At 45.5% G+C, this 19040-nt stretch overlaps 1 protein-coding gene across 4 annotated transcripts in view; it reads left to right on the top strand.

The window, feature by feature from the left end:
* The window catches only part of PAK5 (p21 (RAC1) activated kinase 5), an 864076-nt gene that overhangs the window by 99989 nt on the left and 745047 nt on the right, over window positions 1-19040 (top strand). For 3 of the 4 annotated variants that reach the window (XM_069234136.1, XM_069234134.1, XM_069234135.1), the window contains exons 2-3: window positions 1662-1730; window positions 6894-6962. The exons of the other annotated variant lie outside the window; for it this stretch is intronic. The gene's annotated coding sequence lies outside the window, so the exon portion shown is untranslated. The remainder of the gene's footprint in view (window positions 1-1661; window positions 1731-6893; window positions 6963-19040) is intronic. 4 annotated transcript variants of the gene reach the window in all.

A 19040-nucleotide genomic window follows, 5' to 3' on the forward strand; every position in this document is an offset into this window, starting at 1 on the left:
TGAACAACGGAGATTCCTTGTTCCTGGGAAAACACGTGTAGATAGAGCACACCACATCTAATCTTACTAGCATGTTCACCTCTATCCAGTCAAAGTCAGAAACTTTACTGAGGGGGTCTTTAGCATCTTTGATGTAAGATTGCAAACAAATGGTAGCACATACAAGTCGATGTATTGTGATAATCTCTCTCTTGGTGATCCCATGCCTTATATAATGGGCCTGCCAGGTGGAAAACCCCTCTGCTTATGTGTTTTAGGTTAGATGTATATGCAGGGTGACCTAGATGTGGGGTAATATACGTAGTGGTATTCTGCTTCTGATATTAGGCATCGTTTTTTCTAATACAGGAGTCAGTGTTTGATGACTGTATTAGAATTCCTCAGTAGATTATGAGTCAGTTTCTGATAAGCATTCACATCTGACAATTGTCGGTCTATTTCCTTTATGTAGTCAGCATTGTTCATAACAACAACATTGCCGCCCTTATCTGCCTCCTTAATGACAATGCTGGATTTCATCGAGAGAGACTGTAGGCCCGGTCCCTGTTCCCTAGTAAAGTTGTGTCTAAAGTGTTTGCGACCCTGTACATAAGTATCCTCTAGTTTATACAGCTCCTGTGTGACTTCCTGGTAGAGAATGTCTCTCATGTTGTCCACGGGTGAGCTGTCTCTCTCTGGCATCCAGACGGTAGCAAAACTACTTATAAGTTTCTTGGTCTTTCTTTGCTGTTATCCTCACTCAGAGTGATGTGAGCCTTTTATGTATTCCATTTGCAGCCATGAAAAGGTATTGTAGATGAAACAAGATTTGGCTGCCATTTTGTAGATGTGTTGTATATGATACGAAGACTTGGAGGAAAGAAACGTGAAGAATAAAGAAACTTTGTTTACCTCCACTGCTGATACATCATTGGACTGTGAGTCTATAGGAATTGTTAGGACTTAATTGTGTGCTTCTGTACCTTTTTCTTGCAAGTTCACTGTGCCAGGACCTTGCTCCAGGACAGACTCTTCACCTGTGGTGGCAGTGTGATGGTACCAAGAGAGCAACACCACAGGGACAGTGTTTGCCATTACAGGACTTTACATTCCCTTACTGTGACCAAATATTTGATGTGCAAACCGTATAGCATAAGCCATTGTATTATTTTGTTTTGTATCACTGAGTAGGAGGGGCTTTTATGGGCGGAAAATACCCTTTTGTCCCAAGGGACCTATTGTCTTGGCATCTAGGGTGCTAAAATCCAGAATTCCACTTAAGGCCACCCTATGGGCTTCAAGAGCATGACATATTTGCAAATATTTGAAAAACAGTGACTTTTGAAGCCGATACTCCCCTCTCAGTTGATTAAGTATATGGCTGCCATTCAGCACATCACCTAATGTCCATATCCTGACCACATCCCACCTACAGAAGCCCATCAATTGAGACACCTGTTTTAGCCACATCCCTGCCCATAAGGGGGTCTGAGCCATAGTGTAGACAGTCCCCACAGTATAGACACTCAGGAGAGGTAAATTTGGGTTTTTGAGGTAAGTATTTATTAGTAATTTGAAATAAGAACTGATGAAAAGTCAGTACGACGTTTAGCGCCAGTTTCTTCTCTGGAGTGGTGAATATCTTCCTTCTAATCTGTGTCCCTTTTCTTCCTTTTCTCTAGGTGGCGTACCGGATCGTCCTCGTCAGGTCCCGGATGTGACATATAAGAAAAAGGGAACACATACCGCTGGTGAGTGGAACGGACGCCTTATACCACGTCTTCTACTTATATGTTTTGCTGGGAAAAGGTTTAAGGAGGGGGGGGGGGTTTAGGTGTGATATAGGTGCCAGTGAGGACTTCAGGGCTCGTGTATATTCCGTACTTTACCCTTTTGTGCTCTCCCGGTGCTCTCTAAAGTGCCCTTCTCTCCTCCCTCCCCTCACCCTGCCTTCCTCCCTTCCCCAGCGTTTCTCCCCTTTTATTGTGCCCCTCGGTTTGTCCAGAAGGACCGTACCTTGTAGAGCCACGACCCTCCAGGGTCGTGGCTGGCTCTGTGGAGGTCCTCTCGTCGGTCTGGGCTGGTCTCCCCTGCTTCCGGTCGGGCGCTGTTCCTCTGGGTTCGGGTTCCGCCGCTTCCAGGCCACTGGGGTCCTCCTCCGATGTCCTTGTCGCCGTCTCTCTCTTCCTCCTTCGGTTCGCCGCCGCCGCCGCCGTTCTCCTTCCTCTCTCCCTTTCCGGCTCTCCCCCTCTCGACCGGAGCTTCCGTCTTTTGGCCGCCTGGTGGCCAATCCGGAGCCTCCTCGTCACCGGAGGTTGCCGAGGCAACGTCAGGACGCTGGCCTCGTTGCGGACGCGTTTCCAGGGGAACCTGGGAACGCGGCCGTAGCGGTTCCGTTTCTGCCGGTTCCCCGCTGTTGCCCGGGGCGGCCCGGTCACACACCCTTCCCCAAGAACTGTCCTGTTCCAGGACAGTCGAAGACAGAGGAAATCGGGACAGATAATCAGCGGGGGCCTGGTGAGATCCAGGGACGTGCCGAACCTGAAAGGAGAATGGTTGCAGTTCAAGGAACCATCGCAGTATCCTGGAGTTAGAATCTTTATGCGCAGCCAGCCATGTAAGAGGAGCGTGATCCGTGAATAGTATAAACGGCCGCCCTAGGAGATAGTACTGCAAACAGTCAATGGCCCACTTGATAGCCAAGCACTCTCTCTCTATAATTGGATAGTTACGTTCCCGGGAAACCAGTTTTCTACTGATGTAGACCACCGGATGGTCAAGCCCCTCGCTATCTGGCTGAGTCAGAACCCCTCCAAGCCCAACATCCGATGCGTCAGTGTAGAGGTGAAACGGCTTCGTAAAATCTGGGCAGTGCAGGATGGGATCGGAGGTTAAGGAAACTCTCAACTGTTCAAAACTCGCGTTTTGCGTCTCCGAAAAAGGCAAAAGTCGATTGGGATATCGTTTAGTGAGTAGGTCCGTAAGAGGTGCTGCTAAGGTGGAGTAATGTGGAATGAAGCGCCGATAATAGCCCACTAATCCTAAAAAGGAGCGTAATTCCTTTTTCGTGTGTGGAAGAGGGGCATGTAAAATGGCATCCACCTTCCCATTTTGAGGTTGTAGTGTACCCTGATTAATCCGATATCCCAAATAGGAGATGTCGGTTTTACCTATCACACATTTCTTGGGATTGGCCGTCAAACCAGCAGTTTGAAGGGCTTGGAATATTCTCTGTAGGTGTATTAAGTGGTCCTCCCATGTTTCACTAAATACGACTACATCATCTAGATACGCAGCGGAGAATGCCGGATAGGGTTTTAGAATCCTATCCATCAACCTCTGAAAGGTTGCAGGGGCTCCATGAAGCCCAAAAGGCAGTACTGTAAATTGATATAACCCGGACTGGGTAGAAAAAGCTGTTTTTTCTCTATCTGGAGGAGCTAAGGGAATCTGCCAATACCCTTTAGTTAGGTCGATAGTAGACATGTATTTAGCTTTCCCTAGTTTTTCGAGAACATCGTCCACCCTAGGGATGGGATAGGTGTCGAATAGGGAGTTTGAGTTCAGTTTGCGGAAATCTATGCAAAACCTGACGCTACCATCGGGCTTCGGTACTAGGACAACCGGTGAACACCAGGGACTAGTGGACGGTTCGATGACCCCTAGGGATAACATTGTTTTGATTTCTTCTTCGATTATGTGTTTTCTAGCTTCTGGAATACGATACGGGCGTTCTCTGGTGATCTGCCCTGAGCTTGTGCGTATATTATGGTGAATTAAAAACGTCTTTCCTGGTTTCTCTGAAAAGAGTGATTGCCATTGCTTTAAAACCTTAAGGGCTTGTTGCTTTTGCCCTTCAGGTAAAATATCGTCTACTATGGGTAGGGTACTTTCAGTATCGGGGTTGGTAGGGTAGAACTCGATATCTAAGGTCTTGTCGGGACACACAAACTGACCCATTTCTACGGAACGTTCAGGTTGTGCGGGGGTCTCCCATTTTTTTAGCAGGTTTACATGATATATTTGTGTTTTTATTGGACGGGAGGATATTTCGATAAGGTAGGTGACAGGGGAAACTGCTTTGATTACTCGATATGGGCCCTGCCATTTGGCCAGGAGTTTATGGTCGGAGGTGGGTCTCATTATTAGGACCTGGTCCTCGGGTTGTAAAACCCGTAGTTTACTTCCTTTGTCATAATAGGACTTTTGTGTTTGTTGGGCCTGTTCCAGGTTTGCGTGTACGTCGGTCCATAAGCTGTGTAGGTGGTTCCTCAATTTTTCCGCATATTCTAACAAAGGAGTCCCTGCTTCCTCAGCCTCGGCCTCCCAGGATTCTACCGCCATGTCTAAAAGGGACCGAGGTTGGCGTCCGAAGACCAACTCAAAGGGGCTATGCCCCGTGGATGCTTGCTCATGTGTCCGTATGGCGTACAACACTAGGGGTAACTTTTGATCCCAATCCTTCCCTGTCTCACTGATAGTCTTTCTCAGCAGGGTTTTAATGGTTCGATTATATCTTTCGACTAATCCGTCCGTTTGAGGATGGTAAACGGAGGTTCTGATCTGAGCTATCCCCAATGTTTTACACACTTGTTTCATTAAGGTGGACATAAAAGGGGTCCCCTGGTCCGTGAGGATTTCATGTGGAAACCCAAGACGAGAAAATACGTTAATCATAGCTTGGGCCACTGTCTTGGTTGTCATACTAGTCAGGGGAATGGCCTCTGGGTATCGTGTAGCATAATCTACAATGACTAAGATGTAGGTGTGTCCTTTTGACGAAGGAATCAAAGGTCCCACTAGATCCATCCCTATTCTTTTGAACGGGATATCGATGATGGGAAGGGGTAGGAGAGGCGCCTTCCTAGGCCGACTAGGTTCGGTTAACTGACAACGGGGACATTGGGCGCAATACCTACGTATGTGGGCGTACACTCCAGGCCAATAAAACCTTCTGAGTAAATATTCCTCGGTGTTTTCTCTCCCAAAGTGTCCTCCCCCTGGGTGATTATGAGCTAGTGTAAGAACATGTTCCCGATAGTGGGTAGGTACCAGAAGTTGGCGTTTACGTTCTCCCCGTCGGGTGGTAGTAACCCGATATAATAAGTTTTTTTGCACTATAAAGTAGGGACCCACCTCTTCTGTCTCCTCTGTTACTGCCGACCTCCAGGCATTGTTAAGGGAGGGGTCCTCTCTCTGTTGTTGGGAAAAAGTACTAGGAACTTCATGAATTTCTGCCACTATCTCTCCATAGGTGTTGTCACCTTTCGTCTTCCGATAGTCCCCTTTTCCCTGTCGTTTCTCTCTTCGTGACAACTTTCTACGATATAGCGGACACTCAATATCACTCTCTGAAAAAGGTGCCTCTCCCCACCAATCCTTAGTTTGTTTGCTATCTCTGACGTAGTCTAATAGTTCTTGGAAGTGGATGTAGTCTGTCCCAATGATGCATTCCTCGATTAACCGGGGCATTATCCCCACTGGGAGGAAGTCCTGATAGGGTCCCCACCTGATCTGGAGTACCTGTATAGGATACTGGGCCTTGTCCCCGTGTATGCAACATATAGATACCCATTGTTTCTCTTCTATATCATTATTTATCAAGTCTTTCCTAATTACTGACTGGCTGCAGCCGGAGTCAACCAGGGCATATACACTTTTCCCGTCCACTTGTATCATCATTTTAAATTTTAGGGCGCCCTTCCCAGTACATAACACCCTTCGCCTTGTCATCCCTATCTCCATGGGTTCTCCCATTTCTTGTTTCTGGGGACACATACGTGCGATGTGTCCCCATTCACCACAACTATAACATTGGGGTCCCATGGTAGGCGGGCCTTCAGGAATCCTACGTGGTACTAGATAGTTGGGTGGACTTTTTACAAATGTCTTTGGGGACGGTAGAACTGGTTTAATGATACTTCGCGTGGGACAGTTTCTGACATCGGTGGATCGATGAAAAGCACAGGCCAGATCGATGGCCGTCTCAGTATCCACTTTTGGGTGTTGTCTTATCCAGTGTTTTGTGGATGGATGTAGACCATCGAGATATTGTTCCAGTATAATGGTTTTGATGACTTCCTCCCGACTATCTCCAATATGGCCTAACCATTTTAATGCTAGATCCTTCACACGAAAATAAAAGGTTCTAGGGTCTTCGTTGGTGCCCCATTTGGCTTTACGAAATCTCATCCTGTAATATTCTGTGTCGTGACCCACCCTTTCTAGTATACTTGTTTTTATGTCTTGATAGGGGTTGACACCACCTGGGTTAGCGGCTTGATATGCTGATTGTAAGAGACCGGTGAGCAGGGGGGCCACATATTGTCCCCATTTATCTTCTGGCCATAGGGCGGAGGAGGCTACCCGTTCAAAGTTGGTGAAAAAGGATTCCGGATCCTCTCCCTCCTGATACTTCTGTAATACGGAACTAGGTACATTCGGATGTACCTTACTAGCGGCGATAGTCTCCGTTAGTTTTTTCATCGCACTTTCATGGACTAACTGGTTGTTCGCCAGTATGGTCGCCTGGCTCTTCAGCGCAGATTGTAAGGTTTCTCGGTCTTCTTTGGCCTCTCTCTGTTGGGCCTCCCATACTAGTTGTAAGTGTCTTTGCCCTTCCGCTAGTTGCTTAACCACGGTCTCTAACGATGGACTCTCACTCATTGTGTATACTGTCTGGACTGTTTTATGGAGAGGGATTAGAAACAAGGTCCCACTTCTGACACCACTGTAGACAGTCCCCACAGTATAGACACTCAGGAGAGGTAAATTTGGGTTTTTGAGGTAAGTATTTATTAGTAATTTGAAATAAGAACTGATGAAAAGTCAGTACGACGTTTAGCGCCAGTTTCTTCTCTGGAGTGGTGAATATCTTCCTTCTAATCTGTGTCCCTTTTCTTCCTTTTCTCTAGGTGGCGTACCGGATCGTCCTCGTCAGGTCCCGGATGTGACATATAAGAAAAAGGGAACACATACCGCTGGTGAGTGGAACGGACGCCTTATACCACGTCTTCTACTTATATGTTTTGCTGGGAAAAGGTTTAAGGAGGGGGGGGGGTTTAGGTGTGATATAGGTGCCAGTGAGGACTTCAGGGCTCGTGTATATTCCGTACTTTACCCTTTTGTGCTCTCCCGGTGCTCTCTAAAGTGCCCTTCTCTCCTCCCTCCCCTCACCCTGCCTTCCTCCCTTCCCCAGCGTTTCTCCCCTTTTATTGTGCCCCTCGGTTTGTCCAGAAGGACCGTACCTTGTAGAGCCACGACCCTCCAGGGTCGTGGCTGGCTCTGTGGAGGTCCTCTCGTCGGTCTGGGCTGGTCTCCCCTGCTTCCGGTCGGGCGCTGTTCCTCTGGGTTCGGGTTCCGCCGCTTCCAGGCCACTGGGGTCCTCCTCCGATGTCCTTGTCGCCGTCTCTCTCTTCCTCCTTCGGTTCGCCGCCGCCGCCGCCGTTCTCCTTCCTCTCTCCCTTTCCGGCTCTCCCCCTCTCGACCGGAGCTTCCGTCTTTTGGCCGCCTGGTGGCCAATCCGGAGCCTCCTCGTCACCGGAGGTTGCCGAGGCAACGTCAGGACGCTGGCCTCGTTGCGGACGCGTTTCCAGGGGAACCTGGGAACGCGGCCGTAGCGGTTCCGTTTCTGCCGGTTCCCCGCTGTTGCCCGGGGCGGCCCGGTCACACATAGGTTTCCCCTTCCCATTATTAAGGGACAGGGCTGCTTGTCAGCTCAGAAGTGGGAGACCCTGGGAGCATGCAGGGGAGATAATGGCAGGTGGCCACTTTAGAGGAGGTTATGTGCTTTCCAGCATATTAGTACAGACAGCTCAAGGTGGCAGGAGGAGTTCTGCCATTTGTCAAAGATCCAGTCCACTTGTGGCACTATCTGCACTGCCATATAGTTTAAGTGGAGGTCTGGCTGTACATTTAGAGTGTGAGACTCTGGGGCCTTTCCCTGCCCAAAATAACCTCATGGACATAGCCTGCAACTCTGGGAACAATGAATGCGGGAGTATATATAGGTGGTTTTACAACACATAGAAAAAGCCGGGAAGCACCAACATCTTGTAGAGAGCCACTCAGCCAAGTAGGTTGAGGGGGAGAAGAATCCAGGCATCTAGATTGTTGCTTATGTGCCTCATATTAGGGATTATGTTCCGCTCCCAAGCCACCTGCAGGTCACGGGTGATGCCCAGATATCCGAAAGAGCCATGTGTGGCCTGTAGTCTATCGTCTGGCATTAGTAAAGGGGAGGTCAGTCAGGTGTATATATTGTGATTTTGCCCACTAGACCTGCCGCCCTGAAGCGTCCCCGTATATTTCAAGCATGTGGATCAATCATGAAATATAGGAGCATATTGTCTGCGTACACTGCAACCCTGACCTCATAACCTGCCTCCCAACAATAACGCTGTAGCTGAGACTTCATTCTGATCATCCCTGCCAGTGCAACCCTGTGGGGTCTCCCTCTGAATGGGGAAAAGGATGAAAGAGTCCGTTGACTCGCACATGTAGAATCATTTAGGGCTTCGATCCTTTGGAACTGAAATTCATTTGGTGAAGTATTTGGAAGCGAATAGGCCAGTGGACTATGTTGAAAGACCTTTTTGTAGCCTAGTAAAATCAGAACTGCTGGACCCTTTAGGTGATCTAGCTGAATGAGTGCTACCTGGAGTCTGTGGAGGCAGTGGCGTGTGCCTCTAGCTGGCATAAAACATTATTAGTTTTTGAATACCAGTGATTTGAACTCTGAAGAGGTGGCTAAATTTTGGCCAGGAGCTTGGATTCTACATTTAAATGCGAAATTGGTCCATAAGAGGTGTAGAGATCAGGGGGGTTTACCTAGCTTAAGTATAGTTGTGATTGTAGTTATTCTGAGATCAGGGGTCAGGGAGCCAGTATGGCTCACCGCAAAGAGGTGCAGCAGGTGTGGCTTGAGAAGGGATGAAAAACACTTAAAGAAATTAAAAGGGAAAATGGTCACAAGGTCTTACCTGAGGGAGAAGCAGAGATAGCTGTCTGAAGTGCCTCTAAGGTTAAGGTTAGGGTGGCACCTAGGTTGGCACACTGTATGCCTGAGAGTGGGTGTATAAATAGGTCCTCCGCTATTGAGTGGCATAAGTCCAGTGGGGTTCTGTAGAGAGTGCGGCAATAAGCTGCAAAAGTCTCCACAATCTCTGAGGCTTCATAAGTCAGTCATCCCCTGATGTCTATATCACTGGGATGATTTGTAGCCCCTCTTGTCTCTGGGACAGCCAATAAATCACCGTCCCCGCTTTATTGCTTTGCTCGTACAACCGGTATTGGGCTAGGGACCCGGTGACATGAGCAGTCTCAAGGAATATGCACCTTAGCATCTAATGGAGTTCCTCTAAAAGGTGTGTACAGTGAGGAGATGCTGCTGACCTGGTTGATCATATGAGTGTAAGAATCTGTGTTTCTAGGAAAGTGATATCCTTTTCTCCCATTCTTGTCTGCGTTTTGCTGCAAATGCTGTACCACGGAGCACTGTTTTAAATGCTTCCTATAGGCTTGCCGGGTACTCTATGGAATGCTGATTTAAGTCAAATAAGTTCCCATGGCTATTGGGAGGAGGTCAGCTTAGAACTCTTTCCTAAGTCACCAGGTGTGGAGCCACCAGACACCATTCACCCCGGGCGTACCTCTACAGATGCATGCTCCGAGAGGCCCATAGGGAGGATACAGGTACCCAAAACCATGGATAGGGAGCCTGGTGGCATGAAAATGTAGTCAAGCTGTAAGTGTTTTTTTTTCCAGTGTGGAGCAGTGAATGAATGTTGTGTTACTGGGTGCCATCTAGGCCAGACATCTTCCAGCTCTAAGGAAGCTGCCATCTGCTGAGAGCCAGGGTTCTTTTGGATGAAGAGGTTGAAGTTGTGTCTAAGGATCTCTCTACCATTTCTACCATTAAAATCCCCTCACAGAATCAATGTGCCAGGCCGGACCAGTAGCAGAGTATCAGACAGTGTTTAAAATGATGGTAGTCTTGGAGAAGCACAAATCTGCCCTTTGAGTCCAATTGAGATTTTGTAATAACACTTGGTCGTGTCTTACACTGAAGTACAGCCATCACTCTGGCCCCCCTATTGAAGCCATAATGGAAGACCCCTCTGTAGCCATATCAAACAAGGAAGGGACAGCTCGTACCCAATAATTGGGTTTCCTGGAGGAAAAGAATGGTGGTTACAAGCATTTTGACATACCTAAGCTCTGCTTCCCTCCAAATGCTGTCTATGAGCCTGTTGACATTCCAGGTGAACACCTTAAATGGTGGATGCATGAGGAAAGGAAGAGTAAATCTAAAGGGAATCAGTTGCCAACATTGGGGAAGCAGTAGTAGTGTGTGACCTGTAAATAAGTAAAGCGAACAAAATGTAGTAACAAAGAACATATCCTCCCAGCTAAGTCCACTCTACACTTCCCGCCCCAAAGCACCAGCTGTCCCAACATAGTAAACCCTACAACCTGGGGATGCACCTGTATGAACACTAATTATTGCTATGAGCAGTCTTTAGGAGATTTGGTTGCAGTCTCTACTTGATGCTTCCAGGATTGGGGAGGGCCGTGGCCACTATCAGTGTTCCCGGTCTGTGCATCGAAGGCGCCTGCAGTTCCTGGTCCATGGCCAGACCTGCCCCTCCAGGTCCCCCCATGGGTATGCATGCGCCCATCTGGGTAGGCCCTCTGGAGCGCCACCACAGTGGATCCCCTGTCCAGCTCTCCTCGAGGGTTCTGCTGGCTGCTCCTGTCCGGGCCGGCAGGGTGCGCTCCTCAACTCATTTCTATACCCTGTCACGGTGGTTGAAAAAGAAGGTCTTTCCCCTGAAGAGCACTTTTAGTTTGGCTGGGAACAGGAGCATGTATTTTGAGGTTTGACCTGTTCGAATTACTTCCTCTAGGTCTGAACCAGTCTGATGTAATCCGCGAAGATGAGGATTTTAGATGATTCATATAGAGTCTTGCCCAAAGATCTTGCAGTGTGTAGGATCAGATCTCTGTCTCTGTAGATGAGACAATGGGTGATAATGTCGCGGGCTGGGGCACCAGGGGTGGCCGCTGGACCAGTGACTGGTGGGCTTGCTCGATCAGGAAACTGGTGGACAGCTGGTTCCAAGGGAGGGAACTGCAGAGCTAGAACTCCAGGAACTTCTTGGGGCCATCTCCTTTGGCACCCATAGTGTGTCTCACAAAATGGGAGTTATTACGGTGGGAGCGGCCATCTGCATCTTTAAGTCTTGCCGCCATCTTGCCTCTTGCCGTCTGTCAGCTCCTTACTGTCTGTTGTAACTTTGTCTCATGTCCGTCAGGGAAGAGATGAAGCCCTCTGTCTCAGTCACCCAGCTCATCATGCTATGCAGATCTTGTCTGAGGAGCGTGACCTCTGCACCCACCTCCCTGACTTTGGCTTTAAGGGTTTGTCTGGACTCCTGGATAATTTATAGGAGGGCTTCCTTGCTGATGACTGAGCCATTCTCAGGCTCCACCAGGACCTTGGCACCAACCGTTTGGGTCCAAGGGGAGTCCTCTTCCTGTTGAAGCTGCTTAGCCTACTTGTACAGCTTACTCTGTTTGGATAGAGCCTTGTCTTTAGCCATTGCTATTCCCTTTGGGTCGCTCCAGTCTTCAGCAACCTTGTCCCAGCAGACCTTCTGCAGGGAAGCAGGTCAACAGGCATGAGCCTAACCGGCACCGCACAGGGTGCCCGGGGTGGGGGGGCTCTTCCACCAGGCCCCAAACCACACCCACAGGTTATGCCAAAGAAAGCAGGGTTGGTCACTCAGATGTGTCCAGGCACCACTCGGGGGGGGCTATGTCAAGCATTAGCTCCAAGCCCCTCCAGAGTCATGTTTACCCCTGCGTCCCTCACCACTCGAAGTCAGGCCCCAGTGAAGAGGTTGTCAGCTTACAGATCTCCAGTTAAACACCTACAGTGGCCCCCACACACATCCCCAACCCAAAAAATGGTGCCGCAGGCAGCCCAGAGCCCAATGTCTCTGCGGGGCCCCACTTACAAACCCACTTCGGGGCTACGGTTACAGAAGGTGTAAGAGAGTGGCAGGGCACACCACACCTGTGCCCACAGCAAGCACTCTTGGCACCTCCATGCACCAGGCAGTTAATCGCGAGGGTGGAAGGGGCATTGTCACAGAGGACTTTGCCGTCCGTGGTCCTTGTGCTTGACCACCCCCTTTAGATACACCTGTGCCAAGACGGAGTGCCTCCTTGCCAGCCATCAGTCCACTGGGACCTCCAATGGGCCTGCCACATGCCAACGAGATGCCCTGGATCACTAGTGGGTCAAGATCGGTCCTGCTGAAGCAGCGGATCACCGATGTAGAGTAGGATTGCACAGAATGTCAGGCGACAGCCAGGAACTCTAGCAGGGCAGTAACTAGCTCTGTTGGCCACACCCCCACAAGCCAAGTTTTAAAGCAGGATATAACAATTTAGACATCTTCAGAAGCATCTCACTACAGTAGAAAAAGTACCAGAAAGTACTTTGGTCCTAAATCGTTTAAATCAGAATACAGAGAATGTGTTCAGTTTATGGATCATTAGAAGAGAGGTTTAGATGGAAGAGGTCCTATGTCTAGTCTGATCACGTAAAAATGGTGCAAGAATGTGCAACACTTCATCCAAAATATCATTTTGCTGCTGAAATTCTCCCATACACTAATAAAATGGCAGTTTCCTTCCATTTTTTTTTCATTAAATTTGGGGACACCTCTTGGTTGACCGCTAATTTTTCTGCATTTCTGACTTTTAAGGAAGTGCCAGCCCTGATTGCTCTATTTCGTCCTGACATGGTGGATTGAACACACCTGAATGGATAACTGAAGTCAAGGCAAAATAGCCTGTCCTCGAAGATATGAGGACTTGATATATTTAGAGGTATTGCCACTTTTGTGACATTTATTAGACACGTGCCTCTTGTGGGGGGATGCATGGCTCTTACCCGACAGTCTGTATGGTGCACCCATATTCTGCTTTGCCATTGCTTCTGTTAACTGCTTAGATACTCCCTGCATCCTCATGATGAACTTTCCTCCAGGCCTTGGATTATATAAACTATTCCCTTGATGGTAACCTGACTGTCAAGGTCACCTTCTGCCTGCTGCTATTGGAGACAATGTGTTGGCATTGTTTTTGTTTTAGCTCTTTCCGTCTTTTGTATACATGGAGGGGAGGGTTCCAGCTCTCGGGGTGAAATTACTACTTCAACAATATGATTTCGCTTATTTGTGTTGTATTTACAATGAACACCTAGCAGCTTCCTTTCTACAAGCATACTTCTGTAGTTCTGGACTTAAGGTGGAAAGGTCAGAAACAGGGACATGAGAATTGTGCACCATCGAGTATGCAGACTACTACCTTGATCGTATTTAATATTTTAAAAGAATTTGGTGACGTGTAAATGCTGGCAATTCAAGATTTTGAAACAGTAGATATTGCGACTGGGTGGGAAAGCGATTTTCTTTTATGAGTTACTCGTTTCACTAAGAATGTTTAGTAGCACCCAAGTGGCGCTAACTAGGGTGTTTTCTGACAGATTCTATATATACTGTTCTGTTATCGAGTGTTTTTTCAACATTCGAAAACAAACCCTATTTGAACATCAATAGTAAAAAAAAAAAATGTTGAGTTTCTATTCCTCTTGGTAAGACACAGATCAGCCATTGTTTGCTGGACGATATCTGTTGGTTGTGTACTTCATATTGTGTATTGTTTTGCATTAGAATTAACAAGAGTGAACCTTGAAAAATGTGTATTTTTATCAACATTCAAAGGCTTGACAATTTGTGTTTCAAGGCAAAGAGAAATAGGAACATAGCAAACCTGACGAACTCTGCGTTTTTACCAACAAGTTCATTTTTTAAACCAAGAGTTCACTGTTAATACAGAATCGTTATGTTAGAATGTAATTTTTCAGTTAAAAATCCCCAAACCCACCAAACCTTTATCCCGACTCCTCAGATTCATCCACATTCCAGTTTACGACGAACACTTTTTAAGTTTAATTGGCCTTCAAGTAGCTCCTTAACTTGCATGCATCGAAAAACAGTGTGCTCCCAAGTATCAACCGCCTTACCAATTTATTTATTGTTGACGTTTCTGTAGTACCAGATATCTATGAATGTTGACATTTACCTTGTAACAATCCAGCAAATTTATGTTTTATTTTCAACGGCGAAATGCTCGCAGTAGATCATATTTTTTTTTTTTACATTTGGCAGCACTAAATAATAATTGCACATTTGTACCTGTGCTGTAGTACAGGTGCTTTGATGTAAACAACTGCCACAGCAAAAGGAATGTGGTCCTATGTTAGCACCATCCCTGTAAATCATTCTTCACTACGCCTCTCTCCCCTGCTGCTCAGTGCAGGTTAGATGTCATTATGATCATTTTCGGCTTAGCTAAAAATGATGTACACGGTTACTTTCAAACTATTGCCATTATGTGGCTCATTATTAGTGGGAGGATGAACTTGTGATCTAAAATTGACTTCAGAACCTTCAGCATGTAGTAGTTCAATACCAACAAATAGAAATGAACCTCATCAAAAAGGAGCTCTAGCCAATCCTGAAAATTGACGCCATATTTTGTTATCGGTGCGGGGTATGAGGCTAATTGCATAACTGAAGTGGCTTGTCACGTTAGTCAGATTTGAAATAGATTGGTTACATCTTTTTGGTAGCCTCAAAAGAGACTGGTAATTTATGGAGGTAGAAATCTTCACCATTTTGAATTCACTCCCTCCACAAGCAAGTCACAACCAAACATACAAAGGAAAGATGTTCCCATTTAATGATCAAATGTGGGGTCAGGAGATATTTTTCCACAGGAAAAAGTATTGGAAAAGCATGAGCTGGAAGACATAGCTGTGTATTAGAAGCTGCGAAAACATCCACAACTCACAGTATGAGGGAGTCTCCGAGCATGCAGTATAATCTCTGCCCTTAACTGCTCAATAACAACAAAGACAAAAGCTATTGCAGTCGTTTGAATGAACTACACAGCAGATTGGCTATATGTTGACAAGTGTTAGAAATTGGATTTCTAGTTGACAGAGGTATGCACCCTATCCAATCAGGATGCTTCCTGTGTGAAGAGACAAACTTGCAGCTCATCCTGATTCTTCCTGCGATCCGTGCGGTTCTGGTGCAAACAGACCCATTCGCAGTCACAAAGAGCCCAAACGTTTGATTTCAGGAGTCACAAAGCCACTTGGGATTTATTAAATTCCACACCCCTGACTTTAGCACTGGTAAAGTGCCCAGAGTCCTAAAGCCAGCAAAACGATGTCAGCAAAACAGGAGGTCAGATGGCAAAAACGTTATGGGAAACTGCACCAAGGATGCTAGGTCTAACAAAAAGTTTATATAAAAATGTGGGGAACACTGATATTTTTGTCAGCAAATTCCTTTACAAGTCAGTCTGCTTACCTTGTGAGTTATCTCTTGCAACAACAGTTATTTTATCTTATCAGATAATTTGAGACTCAGATTTACATTGGTCCATTCAGGATTGCCTGTCAATGGGAAGAGTTTGAGACTTCACCGTTTATTGCCATATGGTTGTCTGAGCCAATTATTTCATTCATGATTGATGGGAGAGAGATGGAGGCTAGCACTTGGCTCTTTAGCTTCGGGAAGCATACCTCCAGAATACATAGAGATGGCTGGTGTGTGTGCATACTTCTGTATGCCTTTATTCACATTCCAACCTCTTAACAGCCATACCAACAACTCATTGACAATGGCAACATCAAATAGTGACTACAGGGGACACATGACAGATGCACCATGATAGGGTTAAATCGCCAGAGTTCCTTCCCTTTAAGCATCCTTTTAACAAAGTGGTTGAATACAGAAATCTCCCCATGTATAGTAAATAGTATCTCAAACACATCCTAGCAAGAACAGGTAATTTTAAAGAAAAGGCCAGTCAATAACATAATTCTCTTTCTGTAGCTACCTAAAACTTCAGCTTTAATGCCTTTTCTTTGTCTAAACAAATGAACATTTGAAACACAATCTATCATACTAATGGATATCACTTTGAATAGAATCCCCACAGTTAGTTTATCAAACACTTTCACCTGATTTGTCAGAGAACACCAGCGCAAGAGAGTTGTGCTCCTGATACAGGGAAGAGGTAGGGCAGGGGGAGTGCAAGACACTCGGTGAGTCTAAAGCATGCTCCCTACCGTCTTTTTGTCCTTAAACACGGACCAAATGTTGGTGCCTGTTGCTAAGTCTCCTAAAGGCCATTAGTCCATCTTGTAATGTATTATTTTGTTACAATTTAAAATTTAAAACTGAAATAAAATGAGGTCTTGGTATATTATTCAGTTCCGAACAGTATGGAAGCATAGCACATAACAGCTCTTAGTGTAAAAGCAAAAGGGAAGGACGTAGGAAATTAAGACATTAGCAGTGGTAACCTATGTAGATTATATTTACATCCTCGTTAGTCAATCCTGCAGCTTAGCAATGCTCGTTGGAACAATGGAAAGTATACATATGTATGTATATATATATATATATATATATATATATATATATATATATATACATACGTGTGTGTGTGTGTGTGTCGCTTTGAGGAAAGTGTGACTACAAGCACACCCCTCTCCGGGAGGAGCTATGATTTGAGATTCCAAATGCTACCAAGTATCAATGACAGACACCATAAATGATAGGTGTAATCTTATGACACCACATGCTTTCATTAGAGGTAGTCAAACAAGGAGTGGCACCAGGGAGTCCACCTTGGTCCTGAAGACAAGCCTAATGGTAAGGCTCTGAAACATGTAGACTAGGAAGTCAGGTACATTAAAACAGCACCTTTTTAATCATACCGCCTCCAAGAGATCTATTAAATCATTGGAATTACTAGGAGACAGGTATTTGTAACTCACCCAAGACCCCACCACTAGTAGCCCTCCTGTGATTCTCACTGACAAGACTACTTCAGTACTCCCGCGTATCCCATAGGTCTTAGCACGCCCCCTTCCTATCGGAACAGAAGAAACCCCATGATGAAGCATGCCACCAAGGGGTGGGTGAGGATTTTTCTAACAGGAAAATACTTTTTCATATCCATCCTGTGGTAGATCTTTTAGCTCGGCCTCTTTTGTAATGTTATATAGGCTATAAGGAGGACAGACCCAGCCCACAACCTCCTTACCTCCTTCTCCCTCTTTGTTTTTGTGTATATATATATATAATTTTACATTGATTCCCTATATATTGCTTGAGAATGTCTCCTCTCTCAGTATAGTTATCTCACAGACAACAATAGGGAAATAAACACAATTACAGGATAATTTAATATAATTAATTGTGGACGAAGGGCATTACAAACCTATTTACTTTCCTGGTAAGTCTAGCATCATTTAAGAGTTATGATTGCTATAGTAGCCTCCTGGTCATCAAACAACATGAATTGAGTTCTTGCTTTTCCAGCAAATTAAGATCCTCAATTAGTTAATCCCACTTGACGTCTGTTCCGCTAAAGCAAAGCATGTTTCATAGGGGACTATAGAATGCAACTCCATGAGCAGTTGTGAGCCACATCTCCATCTACCTGTATAAAACAGATTGTGCAAGGTTTCATACATACTTTCCTACAATTCTTTAAAAACAGGAATAATCAAATTCCTGCTTTCCCTCACAGTGAGGTCAAGAAACTTCCCTAATACATTCCTGGTTATTTTATCCTAAGTGTACTGACATTTCATCATTCAACTTTGATCCCTCTGGAAAAAGGGTATCAAACTGCAAAACGTATTTCGATTCCAACCTTCTCAGCTCTAACTTCCTATTCCCTCCTGTTATGTTTTTAAATTCAATGTGTTCACAAATTCCAAAGCAGACTCCTCTGGACCATTCCAGATAATAAATGAATCATTGATGTACTGAACACAGAGTACCTTGTGAGTGTTGTTTTCCAAGATGTTACTGGCTACCTGCTTCTCCCACCAGCCCATGAACACATTTTCATAGCTGGCAACGAAGCACTTACCAAGCGCGATACTCTAGGTTTGTCAGTAATGATTGCTGTCAAACACAAAATAGTTATGCCTAAGGGAGACCACCACCATTTCCAAGATCATCTCCGTGGCCCTCTGTATTAGCATAGACAGGGAGCAGGCACATAAAAAATACCTGCATGTCTCATCTCCTGAATCATTATCTTTACTATTATATAAACTGCACACGACCAGTCATAGAAGTATACATGAGTTCACCCAAGTAACATCAGGTATAATTCTTAAAACAAATCCTGTCTGTCCTGTATATAGGAGGCCATGCTTTCCAGGAATGGTATAAGAAAAAAATGTATGTACTATGAAGTATTTTCAAGTAATAATCCTATTGATGATACTATTGGCCTACCTGCTGAGTTTGCCAAATCTTTGTGAACTTTTTAAATTAAATAGAGAACTGGGGTTTCGGGGTACATGCACTTCAAAACTTGGTATTCCTCCCACTCTATAAGATGCTGATCCTTCCATTCTACTAACCTTGTCCAGTATTCTCCGTTGACTTCCATGTGGTACTCTGGTTTAACCTTTTCATAACACATTGTGTTACTCTGTTGCCTATGCCTTTCTTCCAAATAAAGTTCCTTAGCCCAAACCACATTTCCCCCTTTGTTGGATTGTCTAATGACAATTTCTTGATCTTTCTGTAGGCTTAATAGGCCTCCCTGTTCGTCATTTTTGAGATTATACAGATTGTGGTGTTTGGACTACCTAAGTTGTTTCAAGTCCTTGATTACTCCTGTCTCAAAAACATCTTTTGCTGAATACAGAAGTATAGGGCAAAAGCTGGATTTCTGCTTGAAATCACTAGGACAACTGTAGTCTAACGGTTTGTTAAAATTTACCTGATTTATTTTGCCTGTTTCTGTCCCCTTGTTTTAAATCCCATAGGCATTTATACCTCCTTGCTGTCTCCTATGTTTATTTTGTAGTATACTTTTTTGCCTTTTCCATTTTATTTTCCTTTTTGACGCTTTGTTTCGGCCTGCAATTTCATACG

This window comes from Pleurodeles waltl, chromosome 5, assembly GCF_031143425.1.
Source record: "Pleurodeles waltl isolate 20211129_DDA chromosome 5, aPleWal1.hap1.20221129, whole genome shotgun sequence".
NCBI lineage: Eukaryota > Metazoa > Chordata > Amphibia > Caudata > Salamandridae > Pleurodeles > Pleurodeles waltl.